Raw genomic sequence first — 12,024 nt, forward strand, 5'->3', positions numbered from 1 at the left:
TTATTGTAAAGAGGGTTAGATAATTTGTACTCAGAAAGCTTATGTCGAGAGAAAGTAAGTTAGAATTCTTGTGAGTTTGTATACCTGTATTACCATCATCATAATTATTTTATTTCATAATAAGAAGAACTCTGATTTGAATCTCTTAAACATGTCTTAGAGTTTGAGTAATTTATCATTTGGATGCGTTGTTGGATTTCCATCAGTTACAATGTTATTCGTCTTTTAAGCGATAAAAGTTGTTCCATTCAGAACATGAATGCACTCTCTTTCAATGTGTATTGAGTCACTACCAACCATTGTGAAGAGGCATTGATGATGGAACTCCTGTGTCTCGGTTGATTTGGTGCATCTGCCATGTCAAAGTTAAATACAGAAGTTGGTTGTTCTTTCCTTTTTCCTTCTATAAACTTTGTGAAACATGGCAGTTAAAATAGTGTTGGCTGTATACCTGGATTGCTTTGCAGCTGTTCTACATTCCATCTACCTCCACTTTCAGTTAGTTAATATCCTACTTTTGATAATCAATAGTTGTTTCCAACCCCAACCTGCACTATTGCACACACAAGAATGTTAACTATAGATGCTTGATCATTCCTAATAAAGTAATGTCATTGATTTCAGGTCATGATGCCATTGAATAAGATAACGAAGAGGATTATACGTCAATAACCGCAAAGCACGTGAAACGTTAAAGTTAGTGATAAATTTGAGATGGAAACAAGAACAACGCATTGAGTTCAAGGGAAAACTTGAGGTGTCTCTGCAGAAGGAATTTTAGGAGTGAAAACAGCATCTGAATAAACATAAGAATGATAACAAATGTAAGGAAATAGACCTACACCAAGTTTGAAGGAGCATATTACTATGGAATTATTTTTTTCTTGCCACTGCTAGGTTCTATTTCTATTTTGTCTGGTCAAATTGTTAGGTTTTTGGGTTTCCTACAGATCTTTATTAGGAGAAATTTCACATCCCCAAATAAGTGGCTAATTGGCACAAGCCAAATCCAATACTGAAATTATAAAACACGAAACACTGGTAGCTCATTCTATTGTGAACTTTGAGTCAGTTGTAATTGTTACGGGAATACCTGCATATGGAAGAAATGAAAATGATTTGAATTGATGAATCTCCATGGCGTAGTAGAATGACTGTACAAGACGTACCTACAGTTCAGACTAAGAAAAACCAACATTGACTTCCAACATCTTGTATATCTCTTCTGTTTTATGATGTGTTTTATCAGCAGAATAAAACTGCTGAACTTGACTGTCAATCTCAATCCAACTACATCCAGGCGTCTTTGTTGCTCCCATTTCCTTTAACTTTTTCCTCACCTTCCCAACTTCATCCCACTTTCCTACATCGCCATATACATTTGCCAACATTACTCCATACCCAGCATGATCTGGGTTAATCTCAATCAGTTTTTTTACTGCGAACTCCGCTAAATCCATACGTCTATAGACATTACAACCATTTAATAATGAACCCCAAACCACTTCATCTGGTGCCATTCTCATCTCTTTGATGACTTCCATTGCTTCTTCAAACTGACCTGCTCTACCAAGAAGATCTATAATACAACCATAATGCTGAATCTACGGCTCTATTCTATAATCCTCGGTCATTAACTTAAAGTACTTGCGACCTTCTTCAACCAATCCTCCATGAGTACAAGCATTAAGCAAACCAATAAATGTAACCTCGTCAGGTTTCACTGAACCTCCATAATTTATCATCTCCTCAAATACAGTAATTGCAGTTTCACTTTGCCCATGGAGAGCCAGACAATTAATCATAGAATTCCAAGTTGTTAGGGATTTTGTCGATGTGTGATCAAATACCCGTCTTGCTATTCTCAAGCTCCCACATTTACCATACATATCAACAAGAGCATTTAGTATAAAAGGACTTGGAGTGATACAGTTCCTGTAAATATACCCATGAATCCATCTCCCTAGTTGAAGCATTCCAAGATTCCCACAAGCTGATAGAATACAAACAACTGTAATTTGGTTTGGTTTGTAGTCACTATCCAATGAAACCATCTGTTTAAAGAACGAGATTGCTTCCGTAAACAAACCATTCTGAGTACAACCAGCAATAACAGAATTCCAAGAAGGGACATCTCTTTCCGGCATTTCCTCAAACAACGATATCGCATTTCCAATCTGCCCCAGTCTCGCATACCCCGCTATCATAGCAGTCCAAGAAACAACATTTCTCTCTGTCATTTCATCAAACAGGGACCGAGCAAACACAAGATCAGGCGACCCAGTTTTCAAGTAAGCATCAACAAGAGATGTTTGAACAATATGTTGGAAAACGATTAATAAAAAAATCTTTTAAAGTTTTAATAAAAAATTATAATTTATTGTTTTTTTTTGTGAATGAAACTTTTTAGTCTCACGTCATGGAGTTTCCAATTTTTAGTAGTTTTAAGAAACTATATAAACCTTTTAGTCCCACATCGGGGAGTTTTTCTTCTTTAAGCTGTATTTGTCAATTATATAAACAAATTCACTATTTTGTAAAATCTATGGGAAAGGGGTTGCTCTATATTTGGAGGGACCCCTAAGGGAAAAAACATTTTATATTGTTTTCTCAAGTGTTCGATATTTTCCTTATGGTTTTTTCGGAGTTGTCAAGCTCAAGTTGAGCATCTACTACATATGCTAGTAGTAGGGTGTTTTATCCTGGAGATATTCGTCCTGTGAGGGCTATAGCATCACTCTTGAGTGTAGTCGGGCGCTAATGTCTTAAGGGCAACGTGTTGAACACGTGACTCACTCTGTTTTTCCAAAGTTTTGCCTTGTTGTTGTTGCGGAGATATGGGGAGGTCGTCCGTTTCATCAAATCGATCACTTTCATTATAAAGGAGCTAAGTATCAATAACTTTTGATTATTTGATTTTTCCTTGTTTTTGATTATTGCACCCAACAATCTTAAGACATTAGTATTTGTAATAATAAAAAAATGGTTGGTTGGTTTGTGAATCATGGATGTTAATTGTGGAGTGAAAAACAAAAACGAATTTTTGGTCAACTGTAGAGTTTCGAGTTTATCTCTTAACCTAAAAGGAATTTCGATGAACCCTTTTGACACAAAGTAGTAGACATCCTGATAGTTACCCACGTAAAATTTCATAAATTTTGGAGTTGTAAGAGTATTTTTTTTTGATATTTTACAAAACTGAGAAACGTTCCTGAAAAATTCTGACGGGCAGAATTTTGTTGTTAACTAAAGTAGTTTTTATGGGGTAACCATGAGTTTTTTGATATGGTGGTTTAAATGAAGTTTATAAATATAGATATTATCTTCAAACTCATATTTTACCTGAACTAAGGTTTGTGAGATACGGTGTATTAGGTGATTGGGAAATTACCGTGTCCGTGGTCAGAGTATAAACGAAGTTTGTGACATGAAATTAAAAAGGAATATGGCTACCAGGCGCATGTGGATGAACAAAAGTCTTCCAAAGCTGACAAAGGAGAGAACATCAAACACAACTCTAAGCATAGTCTTCATGATAAAGGTATGTTTCGTAAAACTGAATCCGGCATTACTTTAATTAAGTGTGATTGTTATGTTTGTAAAATTCCTGGCCATACGGCAGTAAAGTGTAGACAACATAAAACCTTAATAAGTAGAAAGTTAATGCTAATTTAGTTGAAACAAAATGAACCATGATGTCGGAAGTTATTTTAATAACCAATGTGAGAGACTGGTGGGTGGACTCTGGAGCCACTAAGTATGTTTCTTGAAACAGAGACATGTTCACCTCTTATCAGAGGATAAGGGATGTCGAGAAACTCTATATGAGTAACTCATCTGCGACAGAGGTTGCATAAAAGGGAAAGGTCGAGCATAAGTTCATATCTGTAATATTCTCACACTGAATGAAGTTTTCATGTTCCGAGCATATGAAATAATATTGTATCTTGTTCTCTTGAAGATGGTAAAAGATTGAAGATCTTAATTAAATATGGAAAACTTGTTATAACTAAGGGTATTGATTTTTTAGGAAACAGTTATAGGACTTAGGGTTTATATAAGTTTGAAAGAAAATCTGATGAAGTGAACATAGTTGATTCTTGTGCTTTCTTTTGTGTGTCTTTGAATGTTTTGCATGGTAGACTTGGAACCGTAAAATTATAAGTCAATGTATAAACTGCCTAGCATAGGCTTCGTACCCAAATTTAGTTTGGATCTTGAACACAAAAGTGAAATGAATATGCTACAAAATCTTTTAGCACAAATGTTCATAGTAATTCTAATCCCTTAGAATTTAATTCAGTTAGGCCTAGTTGACATGAGTTCAACCCAAAACCACTATGGTAAAAGATGGTTTATAACTTCCGTAGATGATTGTACGAGGTACTATCTTGTATAATTGCTTAGGGATAAGGATGATGCCTTAGAAGCCTTAAGATGTATAAACTTGAAGTTGATAACCAATTAGAAGACTTGAACATATTAATTGTATCCTTAAGGATATCATAATTACCATGTTGATTAGTTCAGGATTACCTGCGGTCTTGTGGGAGGAGGAAGTCCTCTTAACTAGTATATCCTGAATATAGTACCCTTAAGGATCAGATGAAACTCCATATGATTTATGGAAAGGTAGATGACCTTCTTATGAATATGTCAAAGTGTGGGGGTGTTTGACTAAGATTGTCATTCCTCTTCCTAGAAGATTAGATAGAAACCAAAAATGGTGATTGTGTCTTCATATAAGGTATGCTGAGTATACTTCTACATATAGATTTTTGGTTGTGTGTTCTGATTTTTCATACTTTTGGTGTGATTTTTCTGACTTTGTTGTGAATACTATTACATAATCTAGGGATGCTGAGTTCTTTGAACATGTTTATTCTTAAACCTGTACCTCATTAGAGATGTGTTGTTGATCCCCTAGATTTATTTTCAAATAGTCAGAACTTATCTTAAAGGAAGATGAAGTTAAGGTTGAGCCTAAGAGAAGTAAAACAATTAGACTTGAGACTTCTTATGAAACCGACTTCATAACATGTCTAGCTTAGTCTAAGCCCTGGACTTGTAAAGAAGCCTTGATATCTACTGAAATCCCATTCTGGTAAGAAGCTTCATTTAGTGAAATGGACTCAGTCCGTCGGAACATGACTTGGAAGGTTTCTAGTTTACCTCCAGAGAGTAAGACCATGAGATGTAAATGAGTCTTTAAGAGGAAACATTAGGTATATGGAACTGTGGAAAAATATTAGGCTAAGTTGGTAGTTAAAGGCTATAAACTAAAAGAAGGTGTATATTTCCTTGATTCTTATTCACATGTGACGAGATTTACTTCCGTTGAGATGCTAATTGTTATTGCTGTCATAAACAAATTAGAGATACATCAGATGGATGTTAAGACAACTTTTCTAAAATTGTGAATTAGATAGAGAAATTTACATAGACCAACCTGAGGACTTTGTAGTGAAAGGTTATGATGACAAAGTTTGTAAGTTACAAAATTTTGTATGGCTTATAAAATAAGCACGTAAACAGTGACATGGAAAATTTGATCATGTGATAATGTGTAGTGGATTTAAGTTAATGAATCTGACAAGTATATTTACAAGTAACTTGTTAAGGATGCCTGTGTGATTGTATGCTTGTATGTTGATGATATGCTTATACTTGATACAAACATAGATGTGATTAATTCCACTAAAAACATGCGCTGAATGAGAACGTTGACTTGAAAGACTTGGGCCCTGTTGATGTAATCTTAGGGATGAGGATTAGAAAATAATCTAACATATGTAGTCTTAGTTATTCTCATTATGTTGAATTTGTACTTAAGAGATACAATCGGTGTGATTGTAAGCCTGCTTGTACTCCGTACGATTATTCTTGTAGACTCAAGAAAAAAGGGTAATTGAGTATCTTAACTTGAATACTCAAGAGTTATAGGATGTCTGATGAATTTAATGAACTGTAAGAGTCCAGACATTGCCTATATTGTGAGTAAGTTAAGTAGATATAATTGTAGTCCAGAGCAATAGCATTCAGATGCACTGAGTAGAGTATTATGGTACCTAAAATACCCTATTACCTTTATTTGATTTATAAAAGGTATCTTGTTGTCCTTGAGGGACTTTGTGATGTAAACTGGATAGTTGACTCAGAGGAGTCTAAGTCTACGAGTGGATATGTTTCACTCTAACATGAGGGTTTGTTTTTGGAAGATTTACAAACAAACATATATTGCTCAATTCATTATGGAATCTGAGATTATTGAGTTAGATAAAGCACGAGAGGGGGCCGAGTGCCTAAGATGCTTTTTTAAAAGACATTCCTCTCTGGCATAGGCCTGTGCCAGCTATATCTATACATTGTGTTAGCCAAGCTATAATAGCTAAAGCTGAAAATAACTAATCTCAATCGGCGTTATTTCCATTGATTGGATAAAGTCCAAGGAGAATATTGCGCAACCTTTGACGAAAGGTTTATCCCAAGAGATAGTTAGAAATGCATCGAGGGGGAAGGGGCTTAAGCTCATGAATTAAACTTGAAGGATACTCAACCTTGCTGACTGGAGATGCCAAGATCAAGGTTTCGAATGAGACAACTAACTTATGGTGGGTAAAGGTAAACTCTATCAGAGAATTTTATTCTCTGTCCCTTCCTTATGGTGTAGACGTGATAGTGTGACTGCATGTGAAGGATGACTTTTAAGAAGTCTTAATGAGTTATATAGTTTCAATTTAAGATCGAAGTGGGGTGTAGCAGTAACACTCTTTATGGAAACTCACCTTTCTGAATGAGGAAGTGGACCGCTTCCTATGAGAATATGAGCTTTGATTCTCTAGAGCATTCTGAGAAACAGGATGTGTCCAGGGCCAAATTGGACAAAATGGCACGAGCTTGGCAGCAACCTTGGAGACATCAACCGTGGTTGTTATCGCGAATTACATCAAATGCTAGCAGTTCAATACATAGTTCATTGTCTCTAGTAAGTAATTCTGGTAATATCTCACTAAGCAAAGGTTCAAGATCTCATGGACACCTCTGCCTAAAATGGTATTTCCTGCGCTTTTTATGTGATTTTCGTTTTGATGGTTTTGGTATTACTGGAACTTAGGACCTAAAGGTCACTAAAGGTTCACTAGTTCATGATTTTTCACTTTGGTGAAAGATACCTATAGTCTCACCATGTGAGAACTAAAGATGAAAGCTCTCAATACCATTATGATTTATGCAATCCATAGTATGACCCTGGGGTCAACACACTTTTGTGTGAGGGAGAGGACGTAGAAATGACTAGTATGATTTCAACACTTGCACGATCAGTCTGTTTGGATCGTGAGGTTGGGATGTTGATTTACCAAGATCTATCTGTGTTTTCATGTTTTATTGAGTTTTCATTCATGTGGGGGATTGTTGGAAAACGATTAATAAAAAAATAATTTTTTAAAGTTTTAATAAAAAATTATAATTTATTGTTTTATTTTGTGAAGGAAACTTTTTAGTCCCACATCGTGGAGTTTCCAATTTTTAGTAGTTTTAAGAAACTATATAAACCTTTTAGTCCCACATCGGGGAGTTTTTCTTCTTAAGTTGTATCTGGCAATTATATAAGCAAATTCACTATTTTTGTAAAATCTATGGGAAAGGGGTTGCTCTATATTTGGAGGGACCCCTAAGGGAAAAAAAAATTTATATTCTTCTCTCAAGTGTTCGATATTTTCCTTTATGGTTTTTTCGGAGTTTCCAAGCTCAAGTTGAGCATCTACTACATATGCTAGTAGGTGTAGTAGGGTGTTTTATCCTGGAGATATCCGTCCTGTGAGGGCTATAGCATCACTCTTGAGTGTAGTCGGGCGCTAATGTCTTAAGGGCAACGTGTTGAACACGTGACTCACTCTGTTTTTCCAAATTTTTGCCTTGTTGCTGTTGCGGAGATATGGGGAGCTCGTCCGTTTCATCAAATCGATCACTTCCATTATAAAGGAGCTAAGTATCAATAACTTTTTCTTATTTTATTTTTCCTTGTTTTTGATTATTGCACCCAACACAATAGAGTATCCACCAAACCCAGATTTCATAATATGATTATGAACAGATTTAACACCATGGGTTTCGTCAAGACATGCATTTAAAACATGGGGATAGATGAATTCACTGGGACGAGTTCGTTCAGAGCGAACCATATCTCTGTACAAAAGAAGAGTTGATTTATGATCAGACTGCGAAGTATAAGCAGTAATCATTGCAGTGTATAAGTACACATTGGGGGAGTGTAGATCATTGAAAATGAGACGTGCGTAATCAATATTTGACAGTGTGATAATACAGAAGCAAACGAGTTTGAATGTTATGAATTGTATCTGGCTATTACCAGTTGTTATGAGGAATGATTGGAGTTGCTTGAGATGGTTGATATGATTAGATTTCTGTAATACTGATAAGATGCGTTCATTTATAGGTCTGTTAGGGTTTTGCTGGTTGGAAGAAAGCATTCTTCAGTTTAGTTCTGGATTTTTTGTTTTGTTTGTTTGTTTGTTTATTTTTGTATCTTGTTACAGGGCCGCATGGTTTATTAGAGGGACGGCAGTGTGATAATAGTGTCCCTCTAGTTGGTTAGGAGGTGTCCAAATGGTTTTGTAAATTTTCTAGATTACCCTCTCCATGTTTTAACTTAAATCAAAGTTAAATTGAAAATCTGTTTTCTTTCTTCTTCTCTTCTCCTCCCATCAACCGTAACTTCCATTAAAACTCAAAATTTCATCGTCTTCGATTAACCAGCGATTCGAAAATTAATCAAGTATAATGACTTATATGAGGTATGTTATGAAAAACCCAGTTAGGGTTTAGTTTATTTTGTTCGATTTAAGTTTAATTTCTATCAGAAATTAAGGGTTTTAGGTGAAAATTGAAATTGAAATTTCTGGGTTTATGTGAGTTACGGTTGATTTTAACTCTATTACGAACTGTAACTGGGGAATTTGATGTTGTTACGGTTGGTAATAATTCAATTACCAACCGTATGTTCTTATATCTGAGAATTTTCTTCAGTTACGGCTGGTAACCATTTTTATTTACCAACCGTAACTCAGTTACGGTTCGTATCGAGCATTTGGTTACCAACCGTAACTGGTTTTACAATTGGGTTTTCCCCAAATTTAACCAGTTACAGTTGGTAGTTCATCTTTTACGAACCTTAACTATGAATTACGGTTGGTTACGAGGAAAAATGTCAACCCTAATTAGCTCTGAAAATGTAAGAAATTGAATTTTTTTACGTATTTGAGCAACAAAAAGCTAGTTGGGATTAATTTAGAAGTATACCTGATCATTTTCAGGCATTGAGTTTTCACTTTGTTGGTTAATTTCTTCAATTGATTGAGATTGACCTTCACCTTGGGTTAAAACTTCTCTACCATCTCCAAAAATAAATTTTAAACTCTAAAATTTGATTTTGAGTTCATATAAGTGAAATTAATCATTAACATTAAACTTGATTATCATCACTAAACTAGGTTATCAATTATGAGGTTTAATTTGTCGTTTCCAGTTTTTTGATAAGGGACACCTTGAATGATCATGTAATGACCCTTTTTGTCCTATTAGAATGCCGCCCTTCTAATAAACCATGCCGCCCCTATAACGGGTTACTTATTTTTGCTTTCCGCTAAAGTTGGCTACCTAGGTTTTGACTCGAACTGGCCTAATGTTACCGAATGGGGCATGTGACACCACCCACAAAAAGAAATATTCTTACAGATGAAAATCTTTAGAATCGGCTCTTACAACCAGACGATAAAACCATTTGCGGCAAGTAGCCATCTAAAGAATTTCTTCCCCTGATATTATTATTAGATAAGAAACTTTTTTTATATCAAAAGGGAGATTACATGTATCAGTGTTTTTGATAAATCTCCGATACGGAAATTTGGAGTTACCGTGTACCAAAGACCATTATCATTGGTTCTAACATGTTAGCCAAGGTATCAGCTACAGAGTTCATTTCTCTTTTAACAAAAAACAAGGCCAATTGACAAAGGTTTTTAATGGAAAAAGACACTCCTGGATTCTGGTCCAGCTGATGTAGTTTAAGTTTCCATTTATGGCACTAACTACATATTTATTATCGCCCTCTAAAATCGAATTCTTTATTCCTTGCTCCTTAGCTCATTTCTTATTCCATGCTCGTTAGCCCATTTGATGGATTCCGGTGCAACAAGAGCTTCTTCTCCTTGCTCCTTATTGACTACTTGTATCCTTTCTCCTTTAGCTACTTCAAATTTTCCTGCACAATTCCTCAGAATTAGACCAGCTCCACTTGGTACGCAATCATTTATGAAAGACACATCAAAGTTTATTTGACAAAATTAATGTGAGGAGGACTCCATCTGATCTCTTCAGAATCTCTGCTAACATTACTTGTATGTTGTTGTGTTGGTAAAATTGAAGTTTCACAGTCACTTATGAATTGTTGTAAAAAGGAAATGAATCCAACCTGTCTGAATTTTTTTTTATCGAAAACAATGGAACATCTAAGTTTCCAGATATACCAAATTATATAAGACACAAACCTGAATCTCCCCTGTAAAGCCTTATGAAAGAAAATATGTGACATGAACATTTGATGAAGCCAGTCCAGCATATTAATATTATTCATAGACACAACAAGATTGTTATCCATGGCAAACCAAATTCGCTTAGATAAGTCACATTCAATAAACAAGTGATTCATAGTTTCAGCATGAACGCCACACAGAGCACGCACAGAGTCAATATTATTCAAATATTTGATAAATCTATCTCTAGTTGGTAATCCATTATGTAAACATTTCCACAAGAATTGGATTTTAGGTGGCAATTGCATCTTCCATAATCTATTCCATGGGAAATTATTAATCACAGAGCTAGTACCTAGCGTAGATTTCATTCAATAAGACCATATAAGCTGATTTAACAAAGAACTGACCATTTTTTGGAACCTTTCCATCTAATCTGATCTTTGCCAATCATAGGAATCCTAATTTTATTTATTTCCTGTACAGTTTCAACAGAGAAAAGAGTATTTAATATATTCAATTTCCAATTTTTGACACCTCTATTTATGATTTGGCTAATACTTTTCATACCCGAACTGCTAAGGGTAGCATCAACTCTAGATCCCAGTGTTGGGATCCAAACATCCTTCCAAATGTGAACATTTTCTCCTTTAGCAATTTCCAACAATAATGATTTCTAATAACTTCTAATCCTTGACAGATACCTTTCCACAACCAAGAATCATGAGTGCTTAAATCATTAGATAAAGGATCACAATCAATAAAATATTTATGCTTAAAGACAATGAAACACAGACTACCTGGTTCATTAGGAAGCCTCCAAGCAAGTTTGGTTAAGAGAGCTTTATTGAAGATAACAGACTGCCTAATATTGAGTCCATCATTACATTTTAGACCAACAGTGGATGTCCATGGGATTAAGGTAATACCTCTAGTACTATTAGTTTTGTTCCATATGAACCTTTTTTGGATAGTGTTTATCTGTCAGCTTCTTAGCCATGGGAAAGACTGACATTTGGTGAGTAGAAAGATATCCTAAAATTGTATGAGAGAACAAATCTAGCAGGTAGATTCAGGTGCTTTGCTTTCCAATTACCTAATCTACAATCAAATCCATCTGTCATGCAACTAAAGGATTCAGTCTTATTCCTTTGTAGTAACAAATGAACTGCTAAATACTTATCTTTAATCCCCATTCTCTTTATATTAAGAATATTAATAACATTATTGATAGATTGACTATTAGTTTTGGGACTAAAGGCCAATCCAGATTTATCAAAATTAATAGGTTGACCTGAGATTTTACTAAAATCCTCAATAATAGAGTTAAGATTTCTTGCTTGAGAAAATATTAGACAATCATCTGCAAAAAAAAGTGTGAGATATTAGGACAAGAAGTAGTCACCTTAATAGCTTGTATAATATTTTGCTGCTCAGCATAGATCAAAGCTCTAGAAAAAACATCCATACA

The 12,024-nt window shown here is 35.0% G+C and overlaps 1 pseudogene; it reads right to left on the reverse strand.

The window, feature by feature from the left end:
• Window positions 1–1,181: 1,181 nt before the first annotated feature.
• On the reverse strand, window positions 1,182–2,311 carry LOC113330508 (annotated as a pseudogene).
• Window positions 2,312–12,024: the final 9,713 nt, after the last annotated feature.

This window comes from Papaver somniferum, unplaced genomic scaffold, assembly GCF_003573695.1.
Source record: "Papaver somniferum cultivar HN1 unplaced genomic scaffold, ASM357369v1 unplaced-scaffold_118, whole genome shotgun sequence".
In the NCBI taxonomy this organism is placed as follows: domain Eukaryota; kingdom Viridiplantae; phylum Streptophyta; class Magnoliopsida; order Ranunculales; family Papaveraceae; genus Papaver; species Papaver somniferum.